General features: G+C 43.3%; 1 protein-coding gene across 1 annotated transcript in view; it reads left to right on the top strand.

The window, feature by feature from the left end:
* The first annotated feature begins 2,572 nt into the window (after positions 1 to 2,572).
* LRRC8D (leucine rich repeat containing 8 VRAC subunit D) overlaps positions 2,573 to 15,841 on the top strand; it is a 72,891-nt gene continuing 59,622 nt past the window's right edge. Inside the window, exon 1 of the mRNA XM_034779424.1 lies at positions 2,573 to 3,131. The gene's annotated coding sequence lies outside the window, so the exon portion shown is untranslated. The remainder of the gene's footprint in view (positions 3,132 to 15,841) is intronic.

The following is a 15,841-nucleotide window of genomic DNA, read 5'->3' as shown; positions in this document are numbered from 1 at the left end:
CCTGGCTATGCTGTAGAGATGTAGGTACACCAGTGCACATTTTAAAAAAAAACTTTCCCAGTGTTGAGGGGGCCTGAGAGAACAGAGAAGGAATGACAGGGAGAGAGCTGGGAGATAAATGGCTATCAGACAGACTTAAAACATACACTTCTTGTATAGTGTCCTGCATACCGACCAGCCACAATACTAGCAGTACAAAAACAGTGATTAGTGTGTTTTGTTTCCTATATTACAGCAGATGGTTATGTAACTAAGACGTGGCTTTGTTGGACTACATTTAAGACAGTTGTCCATAAGACTCAGACTACACTGGCGCTGTAGATGCTTCCTACAGCAACAGAAGAGATTCCCCCCGCCCCCATCACTCTAGATAATCCACCTCCAGTTGCAGCACCTAGAGTGATTGAAGCATTACATCGGAGGTTAGGTTGTCAGAGCATGGCACTAAGGCATGTGAATTTTTCACACTACTGAGCAACATAGTTATGTCGATCTAAATTTTAAGTTTAGACAGGCGCAGGGGGAAGAACAGAAAAGCTATAAACAGAGGAGAAAAGTCTTCAAATAGGGTTTGAAATAAAATGGAGAGGCTGAGGTTTACAGGTTCAGGAAGGTACTTCTTAGGGGTGTCTGTACTACAAGCACTACAGTGGCACAGCTGCAGCTAACACTGCTATCGTGCTTTCATGTGGACACTTCCTACAGCAATGGACAGGATTTTTATCTTTGCTGCATGTAGATTGGGGTTAGGTTGACTAACTGTGTCACACAGGGCATGACATTTTTCACAGCCCTGAGCGATGTAGCTAGGTCAATGTACGTTTTAGGTACAGATCAGGTCTTAATCTACACTACAGGGTTGTGCCGATGTAGCTACATCAACATACCTAGCCAGTGTAGATGTACCTTTAGTGGCAGGAACTGCAGAGAAGGCTCTTGCACCTGCCTTGACAATATGGAAAAAGGAATTTGATTTTTTTATCACCAGATTTTTAGTATTTTTCTTAAAGCCTCAGGTCCTGCTTACATGAGACTTTCACCTTTCATTTTAAAATAAAAATATGTTTCTAGCTATCATAGTTGCACCCTAAAGCCTCAAACATGTGATAACAACTAACCCCAAATGTGTTTATATTTTTTTAAAAAACCCTCATATTTTGGGGGCCTGTCTCCATGGTTTTTGAATGCTTGGGATTGGCAATACTGGGGGGAGGTTCTAGAGAAGGCTGGGATTAAGACTGGAGCAAATCCTTAATTTTTATAAAATAAGGCACTTTTGAACTGGCACCCAAGATTCATGGGATTATTTTCAGATGGTGATGTCCAGGTAAGGCTTCTTGGGGGGAGGGATAGCTCAGTGTTTTGAGCATTGGCCTGCTAAACCCAGGGTTGTGAGTTCAATCCTTGAGGGTGCTACTTAGGGGTCTGGGACAAAATCAGTACTTGGTCCTGCTAGTGAAGGCAGGGAGCTGGACTCAATGACCTTTCAAGGTCCCTTCCAGTTCTAGGAGATAGGATATCTCCATTTATTTGTTTTTATTAATTTATTTTGCTGTATGCTTGAAGCAGCAAGGGTGAGGTTGTTTCCATACTTGGAAAGGTATCAAAGTAGCTATTCCAGAATGTATATTTAATGGCCCTGTATGGAGACTTATTCTGGAATAGCTATTTTTGGGATATTTCCAACTGTAGACAAATCCTTGGGGTGGGGTGGGGGGAATGCTGCTAATGAAAGCACAAAGGTGGATTTATACAGATGGGGAAGAGAGGCATTAGGGTACACACGTCCTGAGGTTGCCTTTTTCACCACAGCTGCAATCTCACCGAGGTGGCAGAACACCGGATACACCTTATCTACCTCTGAACTGAGACTGCTTCCTGCATTGAGCAGTTGATGCAGCATAATAGGATATAAAGGGTAATTATCAGAAAAGATTAAGGGGCCTTGTCACAGCATTCCCAAAGGATCTGGGCAGGTCATAAACATATATCTTCTTGCATCCTCAGACTCTTAGTTATTGATTTTTTTTTCATTCTTCAGATTTCGCTGATTTCTGAAAGGAGTTAACCTCAGGGTCGGTCTAGCTTGGCTATCCCTCTGGACATGCTGGACCCCAGCATTAAGTATCTACATGTACATACGCCTTAATCCTGGCCATTCGCTAGCGAAGGCTCCATTAGGAGCTGTGATATGCCCTACTCCACCTGATATCTTGCAAACGCCGCTACCGCGCATGCTTCGGCTAACCCTGTCATGTTTTTTTTTTTTTTTTAAGAGCTGTGGCGATGGGTCTGGGCTTGTTATGTGTGAGTGAGCATGATTGATGGGACGGGGAATGCCAGTGAGCAGGAGCCGTTATCAGCCAGCATGCAGTAAATATGCATTGCTGTCTACTGCAGCCTTCGGGCAGCAGCGAAAGTTCGCATTTTATAGCCTACCTTTGTTTCAGTAAAGCCATTAACTGCAGCCCCCCCAGCCCCACCCCCTTCCACTATCAGCGCCTCGAGGCCGTGACACCAACAGCCAGAGGCCAGCGGGAGCGGTACGCTTTGAGCTCCCCCGTGCGCGGGGATCAGCCTGTCTCTCCAGCCAGCCGGCGCGGTGCAGACGTAAACAATTTCCTACCCTCCCGCTCCGACTGGGCAGCTTTGCAGACGAGGCGGTTGCAAACTTTACGGACGGCGCGCGCGAGGCGCAGCCTGCGGAGCGGGGCTGGTTTCCCGGCGGGGGGTGCGCGGGATCCCGGCCGCTCGTGGGCCGAGCACGCGCGGCGCTGCTGGCTGCGCGCGGAGCTCTGCGGGTTCCGCGCGAGCTGGCGGAGAGGCGCGCGAGCTCCCGCGGGGCGCGGGCGGGCTGCCAGCGGCTGGGGCGGGTCTGCGGGCAGCGGCTGACAATGGCAGGGGCGCTCGTGCCGCCGGCGGAACCTCCTCGCCGCACGCCGCCAGCCGCGGGCTTTCTCTCGCTCTCTTGTCGCGCAGGAAGTGCCCGGTGGTGTGCAAGGCTGGCCGACATGAGGGCGTGACTTTCCGCTGCTGGATTCCCGGCCCCCCGCGCCCGGAGCCCGCTGAAGCCCGAGCTGGGTCCAGCTGAAGCAGGACAGGAGAAGGAAGGAGGAGCGCAGCCGGATCAGGTACAGAGACGGGGTTGGGGGAAGGGAGAAGCCGCCGCCGCCCCCGGCAGCCCCGTTTGCTGCTATTCATGTATTGCTCGGCAGCGCGGGGGGGTCTAGAACCTGGACCATAGCGTCTGCTTTGTACACCTCCTCCGGCGCGCGGTGCACCGGGGGCTGCGTTGGAAATGGGTACCTTGTTTTCCTGGCTCAGGACTTCGCACTGAGCATGCTTCTTCCCTGTGGCCGGCTTATTCCAGCCTGTGATCGCCGGCTGCTGCTGCAGCTTCAAGCCCTTTGTTCCTGCAGCCTCCTAAATGAGCTTATCACGGCCGGGGAAGCGGGTAGGGAGCCTTCAAGACAATGGTGGTGTCGGCGAGTTACCGGAGCGTGAGAGAGCCGCTCTGCTCCGGAGGGAAGAGATACTTAAATGTTACTTTGTTCAGTTTTCAGATGAATAAGCACGGAGTGAGCATGGGGCTGTCATTTTTCTCAGGCAGCGATCTGAGATAGGGGCGAGCTAGCTCACCTCAGCTGCCTGTGTGGAAGCAGTAAGTTACCTTTAGTCTTACACTCAGGTCTGCCTGGGTATTTGCTTTTATCGGCTGACAGTCGGAATTACCTGGGAGTCAAAACTGCTGATCCAGACTTCTCTGGATTAAGCCATTGGGTGATTGATGCTCCTTGAACATGCCCTATTGTGAGCTGTTCTTGTGATGGGCAAGATGCATAGCAAGCAGCACAGGCCTTTAGGCTTTGCTGTCATCTCCCTTCCACCTGCAGACTCCCAAACAGACCTCAGATTCCTTCAGCTGCAAGAGGTGGGGCCCTGCTTCCCCATCTACATCTTGCCAAAGGCAAAAGCGAGGACCTTATCTCTAGAAATAAATGGGAAACAATGGTATTTGACAAGTTTGTTCTGCAGACCTTTGCTTTCCATCTTGAGGTTTAAAATTTAGCATCAGAATAATGGTGATAATGAGTGTGAATAATTTCTTTTTTTGGAAGGGAGTTATTCTGAGTGGTGGGAATACATCAGTAGAATTGTACTTAATCTCTATATAACAAGCACTGCTTAGAGTATAAACAAGACTGTTATTGCACAGAATAGCCAATAAAAGGGAATGTCAAATGTATGGAATCATTCTTTCTTCTTTATGGAAAGCACTATTTGGCGTTTGATTGTTATACAGCAATGTAAATATACATGGCAACATGCCATGCGTTTGTTGGAGGCTGTTGCAGTAAAGATGCTTGATTTATAATGAAATACGTTTAATACATTTATACATTTAATAGATCAAACAAATATAAGTACAAGGGAAGTCACATAACTGTGTGTATGTATTCCTTTTGCTGACCCATCACTCTTCCATAATACTGCTTGCTCTGTCTCCTAAATGATACTGAAGGAAATGTAACTAGCCAGGGGCATGGTCAGTGGCAGCGCTAGGAAGTAGCTTTGATGGACATAGGCTTGGTGTACACTACCAATTTATGCTGGTATAACTACATTGCTCGGGAGTGTGGAAAATCCACATCTCTGAGCGATGTAGTTATACCAACCTAACTCCTGGTATAGGCAGCGCTATGGCGATGGGAGGGCTTCTCCCATCTACAAAGTTTACTGCCTCTTGGGGAGGTGGAATATCTACGCCGTAGCATCTTCACTAAGCACTACAGCATCCCTGTAAGTGTAGACAAGCCTGTAGTACCTTATTATCTTTTGTCATACCTTTGTTTGATAGGAGTTGTAGCCTTTTCGCTAAACTGACTCCTTGACTCCTGAGTGTCCACGCGCTAAATGTTCTATCAGGGCACCTCATGAACATGTCAGCCATGACAGTGTTGTGCAATGATTTAGATATGATCTAAATACTCGTGGGGCATGTAAATGAGATGAGAATGTGATTGGCATGAAGATGCAATTTGTTGCTGGTGTAACCATGCTCTACAGCTGAGATACAAGTGGAATGCTCTAGTGCAGGAAAAGAGGGGCACTTTTGGGGTAGGTGTGGATGAGTGACTTGACATATAGAAGGAGACAAGTAGTATGTAGGGGATGTGTCTTAAAGATTACATTGCAGGCTTTTGGTAGTGATGTAAGGGCAATTCAGTAATATTGTAGGCTCTCAAATGTTTGACTATAGGAGGAGCCTGGAGTATTAAAGAGCATTATTAAAATAAATAGAGGTATGCCCTCCCTTCCTTGCCCCCACCTTAATTCTGCCATAAAGTTGCTTTCTGGATAATATGCACTCTTTGCAGCATCTTAGACACCCAGGTGTGCCTGAGTTTATGTTGGAACACTTGTCTCAGTAGCTTTTAAAACGAAAGAATGTGATACCAGCCTGACTTTTAGAACTACTGAAAATCTTCAGTTCCTGTTGACTTTAGGTGGAGTTGTAAGTGCTCAGCAGTCTTGAAAATGAGTTCCACAGTATCTGCTTTTTTTTTTTTTTTTTTTTTTTTTTTTTTTTTAAAGCAAGATGGCTACATGCTTGAGATACCTACAGCAGACACAACTATGACTCCCTGGGTGTGTTAGCTGTTCATGGTAGTGACTAGTGACATGGTCATGTATCCTTTAGTTACAGAAAGTCCTTTTTCCTGCTGTCATTGGTGTGTGTTATGTCAATAGGGCCCTTCCCCCAACTCACAGCATACACAAGTTCTGCACCTAGACGTAAACATCCGGGAATGGGACTTATACTTGGCACCTTCATGCATGTCTAATTGACACATGGATGATGGTAGTGTAGTTCAGTGGCAGTTTGGATGCCAAAATCTGAATCAAGGCTCTGTTGTCAAATTGTAAGTGCAGGTTATAACTCTTAGTACACTTTCACTTGAAAGCTATTTAAATATTGAAGAGTGATTTTATGTTTGGTCAGAATTATTTTATTCTTTATGCTAACAAGGGAAATTTACAGCACAACCTTCCAGGAACATAATGTTACTGGGGGGGCAAAGGAAAATTGTATGTATTAGCTGAGTGGTGCCTGGCAGTTACAGATTTTCTAGTTTTAATTAAAAGGATTTAGAACAGGAAAGAATTTGCTGTGACTGTTTTTGTAAACTGAGAATTTGTATTTGCAAACAAAAGTTCCACACTTCCAGAAAACTTTGTTAGGTTTATCTACGTAGCTGTGCAATAATGACAAACTGGCAGGAGAATCCAACTTCTGAAGGGAAAAAAATTACAAAATAGCTGGATGTTCTCCATTATTTTTGACAATCGTCTCTTCAATTTTAAAAAGCAGTTAGAATGGTGGCAGGCTACAGTGCTTGGTTTAGTAGGGACTAGTATGCTTAGGTCCCAATCCTGCAAAGGCTGAGCCATGTACTTAATTTTATGCCCATGAAGAGTCCCAGGGGCGTCAATGGGGCTACTAACATATTTAAAGTTAAATATGTGCATAAGTCTTGGCAGGATCAGGGCCTTAGTTTACAGCTAGGAATGGTACTTTCCTGCAGATTTTTAAGGCAAAATGTTTACTGTGTATATACTGTGGGGCCTGTTCTCAATCACATTTTCTGGCCAGATGTCCCACAGCACTTTATCTGTTTACCAGATTTGAATTTGTTTCAAACTAATTTGGATCCTATTTTATTCCAAAATTGGAATGACTTAATAACATTTGTTACCAGGCTAGTCTACACTAGAAGCGCTATAACAGTGCAGCTGCACCACTGTGGCATGTCTGGTGAAGGCGCTCTAGGCTGATGGGAAAGAGCTCTGCCACCTCCACAAGAGGTGGTTGCTATTTTGGTGGGAGAAGCTCTCCTGATAACATAGTGCTGTCCACACCGGCGCTTAGGTCGGTGTAACTTATGTTACTCAGGGGGTGGCTTATTCACACACCTGAGCGACACAAGTTTAACCAACATAAGTGACAGTGTGTACAAGCCTGTAGCCTTAGCCTTAATTGTAAATTTCACTGAAAATGCAATGTCTACACTACCCCTTATGTCAGCAAAACTTAGGTTGCTCAGGGGTGGGAATAAGCCACCCCCCTAATGGACATAACTTTTGCCGGCACAGTGCTATGTTGGTGGGAGAGCTCTCTCCTGTCAGCATAGAACAGCTACACAAGAGATCTTACAGCACCGCAGCTGCATAGGTACAGCTGTGCTGCTGAAAGCTTGCTAGTGTGGTACATAACTCCAGTATGGTTAAGGAAAGGCAAGCTCCTGACTGGTGTGCACTGAAAAGGCTTGATAGTTGAAGGAAATGGAGAATACTCTGTTAGTGTCATTGGGGGAATATAAACCAGTATTCTTTTGATTCAGTGACTGGTTTCCTGCCCCACAGGGAAGAGGTGGTGGCTTATTCACTTGGAAACATCTCTCCAAATGAAGTGATAAACTAGAGTGTCTTTGTCACAGAGTTTGAGGGAAGCTAGAAGCTACAAGTAAAATAGCTGCATAATAGGATGAGGGGATTATTGAATCGTTACTAGAAACTATATGTCTATATGCAAGGCCTCACGTATTCCACATGCAAGCTGACCTAAATCTTGCAACTAGGCTCCCTAGTTTCTGCATCAGTTTGATGTGGCAGACTGGAAATTCTGAAGCAGATCTGGATAAATATTGGAGGTTTTTATTTAAATAAGAAAATAATGGAGCTAGTGTGTTATACCTTGAATGAGTTTGTATTTTAATATGAAAGTTAATGTTATTCTGCCCTTACACAATCTATATTGAAAATTGACAAGTCAATTCTGTGTTACAGAAGTCGTCACTGGAGAAGTGGGAGATTTTTGCTGCTGGGTAGAACACGGTTTGGTCATCTTGCACCAGATAAGGCTTGAGAGGTGGTTTGAGGGATAACTACATAAGCATCTTTTGTTTGCTAAAAATGATCACCAATGAAATAAACGCTGATATTTAAATCATCACTGTTGGGTTTCAGGATTAACACCACATTGAGATACATGGAGCAGTCATACTTGTGAGGGTTTTTCAGGCTATCTGCAGGCATGGGTAGACTACACATGGACGGTCTATACTGGGAACTTACATCAGCATAGCGACGTCTTTCAGGGTTGTGAAAAATCCACCCTCCTGAGAGACGTATCTATGCCGACCTAACTCCCAGTGTAGACAGTGCTAGGTTGACGGAAGAATTCTTCCATCAACCTAGCTACCATCTCTCAGTGAAGTGGATTACCTACGCTGACAGGAGAACCCCTCCTGTTGATGTAAGTGGTGTCTACACTGAAGCACAACAAAGGCATAATTTAGTGTAGCATTTTAAATGTAGACAACTTAAGTGTGACCATAGCCACAGTGCCAAATGTGATGGAAGAATCCAAATAGAAACCAAAAAGCGGTGTCAGTTTATACTCTGCTCACTGCTGGGTCTGGTCTGTATACCAATTTTGTACCACTATTACTATATCCGTTAGGGGTGTGACTCTTGTGCAACCCTAGTGTAGATGCAGTTATACCAGTATACCATATTTCCCTTCCTGTATCAAAATAAGCTGTACCAATATAAGCACTTCTGTGCTGGTACAAATGCGTCCACAATAGGAGGTTGTACTGGTTATGATTATACTGGTATATTTAAAGCAGTAGAACTTTTTTTTTATGTAGATGAGGCTTTGGACGATTTCCTTTGCAACTATATTATAGCTAGAAATGTATATTTTAAAAATTATAAAAATAGAAAGCTTCTGTGACTGCAGAATTGTGGAATATGTAGGCATTGGCAATTATCTTCAAATGTAAATAAAAAAATTAGTTACCGCATTTCACTGACCAACTCTTTTTTTGTAATGTAATTTGTGGTGGGGGGGAGGGGAATCAAATCCACCTGAGGTATTATTTATATCTATTTCCTACCTTCTTCACTGTTCCTATTACAACTTCATGGGTCAGCTCCAGGTTTTTCTTTGCTGTGTAGACATATTCTATCTGTACGTGGTGCTGAAAACTTGGTGGAGGTGGGTTGAGGAAGGCAAAAAAACAAACAAACAAAAAGGCCTGTGGATAGAAAGTAACTTGTCTGAGGATTTTCTGCATCTCTCCAGTCACCATGCCTGATGCAAGTTGCCTTGTGTAGCTGGAACTTCACATTACAGAATATCAGTATTCCAGCGAGAGAGAAAAATAAATCTAATGGGTTGGTTGGTCAATGCATCAGTGACTTCCACAGTTGTGAAAACTTATCAATAACAAACTCAAAGTAACTGTGGTGTCCTGAGTCAGCCTATTGTAATTTGTTTATGTAACACCAATTTTAGTCTGTACTGATGGGCTATTTTATTTCATGTGTCTAAGCCATGTGAGTCTTTGGCTGCAGGGGAGAGTGAGAATGGAAGGAGACGAGTCTGCTAAAACAACAGCTATAGTCATTAGTGCTGTTAACACCAGCTGCCAGGGGAAGGAAAAGTGGTGGAAGTGGTAACGCTGTATGTATTTAATAGGGCTGTCAAACAATTAAAAAAATAATTGTGATTAATCGCAAGATAAAGATAATTGTCTCAATTAATTGCAGTTTTAATCACACTGTTAAAAAATAATAGAATACAATTTAATTATTTTTGGATGCTTTTTACATTTTCAAATATATTGATTTCAATTACAACACAATACAAAGTGTACAGTGCTCACTTTATATTATTTTTTATTACCAATATTTGCACCGTAAAAAAGATAAATAAGACATAGTGTTTTTCAATTCACCTATTACAAGTACAGTAGTGCAATATCTTTATTGTGAAAGTGCAATTTACAAATGTAGAATTACTATTTTTTTACATAACTTCACACACAAACAAAACAATGTAAAACTTAGATTCTGTAGGTCCACTCAGACATGCTTCTTGTACAGCAAATCACTCAGACAGACAAGTTTGTTTACATTTACAGGAGATAATGCTGCCCGTTTCTTATTTACAATATCCCATGCGGGCTGCATCTTGCCAGAACCCTCAGCCATCCCTCAGGTCTCTGGCCACCCTTGGCTCAACAGGGGCACCATATCAGATTTTGGTTTGGTGTGTGTTTGTGTGTGTGTATGTGTTGGGGAGGAAGTGTGCGTGTGTGTGAATGCGTGTGCGCATATGTGCGCATGTTGGGGGAGCATTGTCTCTTTAAGCAAAGCACTCATGAGCCTGAACAATTTTTCAGCCAGTAGCAGGTGTTATCAGCAGCACTCACTCCTGAGCCATCACCAACAGCAGCAGACAGGCTCCCCCTGTTCCCTAACCCCAGCTCAGTGGTGACCATGTAGACAGACGAGGGGAGAGGGACACCCTGACATCAGACGCTCTGGCAGGCTCCCAGTCCAGAGCAGCTTGCCAGGGTCAGCTCCATGGTGAGGGTGGGAGGGCTGTGGAAGTAGCAGTGGAGCATGGCAGTGGGAGAAGGGGCACCCCTGCCCTGTAGGCAGGCAGCAGCGCCCTCCCGAGCATGGCACCCTGCGTGGTGGCCTCCCTCGCTCACCCCTAAGGCTGTCTGTATCCAGTGAGGTGGTGATGGTGCAGGCGGTGGGGAGCTGGGCTCCTCCCTCCCCGTGAAAAGTGTTTAACCATCTCTCCCAAATCGCTTCAGCCGGTGCCTCCCTCTTCGCCCGGCTGCCTCCAAGTCCGGTCTTCAGAGGTGGGCGATTAACACTTGTGTTTTAAAAAAAAAAAAAAAAAAAAAAAAAAGGTGTTATTTTTTTTAGTTAATCGCATGCGTTAATTGCTATTAATTGACAGCCCTAGTAGAAAGTACACGTTGCTTTAAACAACATGTGGCTTTGTTTTAATTGCCAAAAAGGTGCATATTTATATTGAGATAGCTGCCTCCATGTAAAATCTTAGTGGAGACAAGGCAGGCAGATTTAACCTCATTGTAGCTAGTAAAGGTCAACCATATACCCCTCACCTGGAGTTTACTTCATGAAGCCATGTCAAGGTAAAAACTACCTGTGCCTTGTCTTCTCTCGTATTTTACATCAAGGTAGCTATCAGTATAAAAACACTCCATTTTTACAGTGCAATCATAGCCACTTTTTAGGTAATAGTAAGAGATTTCATTGATCTGTGCTGGTTTTGTGTAATGAAGATGGATAATGGCCTTATTTGCCTACTGTTCATTGTTTTTGTTTTGATTGTTCCCTGCATAGCCAAGAGTTCATCGGTTGTTAATAACAAAGATAGCCTCCTAGAGGAGCTAGATGTAACTGCCACCACTTCCTCTGGGATTTACCCAGGCTATCAGCAGAACCAGTTTTATCCGGGTTGGACTTCAGCTAGTCAGTTAGCTCTTGAAGCCAAGTTTTGGGTCAGTCACTGGGAAGTGTTTGGTATAACATCTGGGTGAGATTGATGAGACTGGTGCAAAACTAAGTATCATTAGCAAACTGGTGATGTCATGTCAAAATGTGCCTTGCATCAAAATGTGGCAGTTCACCATCTTAATTACTAACAGTGTAATGTATGGCTGCATATTTTGATGTGCATGGGGAGCTCATCAAAATTGGGCTACACCTCCTCAGTTTTCACCCTCGGCCCCTGAGGGGACACATTTTTATGGGTGTGCGGTGACTGTCAAAGTAGGGTCTTCCACCAGTTTTCACCCTGGTCCTAAGAAGGGCACACTTTATCACCCATCAAAATGTGTCCTGCCTAAGCTGATTGGCGCCGCAAGCCTGGGAGGCGGGAGAAGTGAAGCAGCGACGGCGTGCTCGGGGAGGAGGCGGGGCAGGGGTGAGCTGGGGTGGGGAGTTCCTCTGCGTGCCGCCGCGCCCCCCCCCCCTTGCTGCAGGCGGCCCTCGGGCTCCACTGCCCCAGCTCCCTCTGCCTAAATACTGGCAGTGACCGCGTTGGCCGAAGATCCGGCCGCCGTGGTCGCTGCCGAAGAAAATGGCGCCCCCCAAATCCTAGCGCCCTAGGTGACCGCCTAGGTCGCCTAAATGGTTGCACCGGCCCTGGTAATACTGCATCCCAAACAATGAAGGGGTAGAAAAGGAAATTTTGGCAGGTGGCAGGCTGGCAGAGTTCTTTTTGAAGGATCATTTTAATGCTGCTGGGGTATTGTTGTAGTATTAATTATCTGTTAAGTCACTTGAGCCCAGATTTTAAATGTATTTAAGCATTATTGCACTCAGCATTGCAGCATCTAATTGATTTAGGAGCCTAAATCTCATTTTGCAGAAGGTGTTTAGGTTTTAAGTGCCTATATATGAAGATAAATAAATTGGCCCTTCAGGCAGAATATATATTAAATCAGTAGGCCACTGTGTGAAATATAGTAAAAGTAAATTGGCTGTTTAGATAGCTAAGGAGAAAACCATTGGCGATGGGCAATCTCTATGATTGCACTTAAATATTATCAAATAGTCCACAAACAACAATGCATATATTTGAACACAGTGAGCTTAAAACTAGCTCAGATACATATATGCACATGTCATCTAGTCAGACACCTTTTCATCAGCCATCAAGACAAGAGGCTGGTATGTTTTTTCTCCATCACATGATCAGTAACTTTATTTAAAGGGCATCTGTGATTCCTGAGGGTATGTCTACACTGGAAGTGCTGCAGCTGCACTGCTGTAGTGTAGGCGCTTACTACAGTGGCGGAAGGGTTTCTTCCTTTGCTGTAGTAAATCCACCACTCTGAGAGATGTTAGCTAGGGGCTTGACTTCACTTAAAATGCAACAGTGACACAGCTGTGCTGCTGTCATTCTTCAGTGTAGATACTACGTATGCTGGCTAGGAGGCACTTCTCCTGTTGACAAAGGTAATCCACCTCCCCAAGAGATTGTGGCTAGCTCAATGGAAGAATTCTGCTGTTGACCTAGCAGTGTCTAAACTGGGCATTAGGTCGGCTTAACTACATCTCACAGGGTGTGAAATTTTTCACACTTAAGCTGACCTAACTTTGTAGTGTAGATCAGCCCTGAGCTGCAGTGAGGGATTAATTCTGTTTGTTTTACATGAATTAGGCAACCTCTAAAAGGTGTTCGCTGAAATCCTGACCCCATTCAAGTCCGTGGCAAAACTCTAATAGACCTCACTGGGAGTTTTGCAGTTGACTTCAGTGGGGCCAGGATTTCGCCTCCAGGTTTTGTGCAGAATCTGAATTATGCAGAGAATAGGGCAGTGATGGAAAGAATAACTAGAGTCCGTGTCCTCGTCAGCAATTGGTGGTAAATGATGAAATGGATTTCCGGTGCCCTTGCCTAATGATAATAATATGATACATTTTATTTTAAAACAGAAATACTAGTTAATGGAGAAAACTCAGAACTTTTGTTGCCCTTCTTTCAGGGGCAGGATTGTAATATTTTGTTTCGTATGTATATTGCAATGTAAATGACAGCTATAATGATAAGGAGGATCAGATCCTTGGTGCTTTGTGTATGTGTGTAGGAATAAAGAGGGAAGAGAAGATGAATGGGAAATATTTTTTTTATAAAAGCATATAAATACTATTTTAAAGTATTGCTTGCTGCACTGCAACTGAAGGCTAATACTTTTCAGCGATTTCTGTACAACCTGTTTCCTGCACCCACATTGCAGAACTGGGGGCTCAGTACCTCTTTACTGACTCCTCCCCCGACCCCCATGATGTTGAGAATTTTATAACAAAAGTTTGCTTTCTGAAATGCTTTGCTAATATAAGGGTTTTTAGACTCCAAGAAATCATTTACCCGTTTAAAGGGGGAGAATCCACTCTAGCTTTAGAATGATTGATTGTGCATCTCTCAACAATAATTGAAATGCTTAGATGAGCACTGCGTCTTTTGATGGGCATCCTTCATTATTTATGTAGCATTCTGTCCTCTGTGCAGTCATAGCCTTTCACACTATTTTTCTGTGTGCTTCCCGCCTACAGCTCTGATGAGTACTTTGTTTCAATTGGTCTCCTGTAGCTTAAACTGAAGGGAACTTTTGTTAAAACAGGCATAATACATAGAGGTGGAAAGGCACGGAAAGGAGAGCTCTTATTATTAAACATTTCAAAGCTGTCTTCAGCTGTTATTTCTGCTGTTTTCTATCAAAGGGACACGGTCATCTTAAAATAAATCATACTTCTACGTTAAATTTTTTACCTAATCTTGTTACAAGTAACACCTAAATCTTATACAACTGAAGGAGATGGGAGAAAGAATACTCCTCTTTCCCTGATGCATTTGGCAACACTTTGTGTATGTTTGAATTGTCTCTGCATGGTTGTTTCTCTTGTTGTGTAGCTCTTCCACTCAACAGCATGGGTAGGAGGAGAAAGAACCCATTCAAATAGGGAAATATGATGAGGCATGGACTGTCATTTATGATGTGTTTATTCTGTGCCTGGCACAATGGAGCCCTGACCTAGTTGAAGCCTCTAGGTACTTCTGCAATATGAATGTTTAATAATAATAAACCACTATAACTGGCTGAGGGACTCAGTGGGCAAGTGTGCAGCTTGAACAACTTCATTCACTTTTGAAATTGACTAGATTTCAAGGTGATAGGGTCCCTTTGGGTTTGAGACAAGAGGTTCCCTATTCAAAATGTGCTTGTCTGCAAAATACCATTTTATGGTAATATATGTATTGCTAAAGACCTAACAGCTGCTATTAATTATTTAGAGGAAATAAAAGAGGCATATTAGGGTTGGTTTGTCTCATCTGACCTACTTTTTTTCTCTATAGTAACAATATTGAAGTAATTGTTTTGTCTGTTTTTCATATATGATGTCAATGTTATATTACAAAAATCAGCCACACTGCTTTTAGCAAACTTACAGCAATGATTGAAAACAAAACCACAAACCCCCAGGCTGTGGTATGGTCAAGGAGAGAGAGCTGCTAGTAACCAAGGACGTGTTATAAATGGTCTAAGGGAAGAAAGGTTATGAAAACTAACTTGACAGTAACTTTAATCTTTAGACTGATATTATAAATGTGGATGGTGCTGTGTAACAAAACATCTCCCATCTTTCCTTTTAATAGTAATCATGTTTATTTTTACTCAAAACTTTTGAATAGTTGATTTTAACATGATTCTTCACAGGAAGATGCCTTGGGGCTTATTCTTGGCTTTTTGAGTATTCTAATACATTGATGGAACTTAGGTGGGGTATGGGGTCATGGCATTTTAAAAAAGGAACCTATTAGATATAATCTAGATGACCCTCTTCAGTTGGAGGTGTCCTTCAGATAAGTCATTTTCAGTGATCTGCTGCCAAGAGGACCAGTTATTAGATGGGAGCAATGTAGCTGGATTGATGTACCTAGGGTTAAAATACTGTGTGCGTGCGTATATTCTGGTTGAAAATGTTGCTCAAAATTGGAATGACTTAATAACCTTTGTTACCAGTGTTTGTGTCTCTTTTGATCTGTTTATCTACTATATCAGAATATACGCAGAGGGTCTTACTTAATTTTTTAGCATTGTGTAAGGCACATAAGAAGTGTACATCTTGTTTTCAGAGCAGTCAGGCAGTCTGCAGTAGCTGACTCACTGCTGTTTTGTAAGACTTGCCTTCTCTTCTGTTTTTCCTTTCTTTGGCCATGTTAACTTACATTTTCTTTGTGTTGTATAGTGCTTTGGTGTCAAAACAGACTTGTTTCGGTAGTATCTAATCTTTTGTGTATATTATACTCATATTCATTTGATATATCCTCAAGCATGTTAATTTTTGGTTGCTTTGTTCCTTTCTAATTGTGCCACTGTTTATAACGTGAACCAGGGTGCAAAGTGCATGAACACTTTTTTTACAGCTATTTATTCTGAAA

The sequence above is a fragment of the Trachemys scripta genome, chromosome 8 (assembly GCF_013100865.1).
Source record: "Trachemys scripta elegans isolate TJP31775 chromosome 8, CAS_Tse_1.0, whole genome shotgun sequence".
NCBI lineage: Eukaryota > Metazoa > Chordata > Testudines > Emydidae > Trachemys > Trachemys scripta.
The sequence above is the reverse complement of the archived record's forward strand: the minus strand, read 5'-3'. Positions and strand labels throughout refer to the sequence as shown.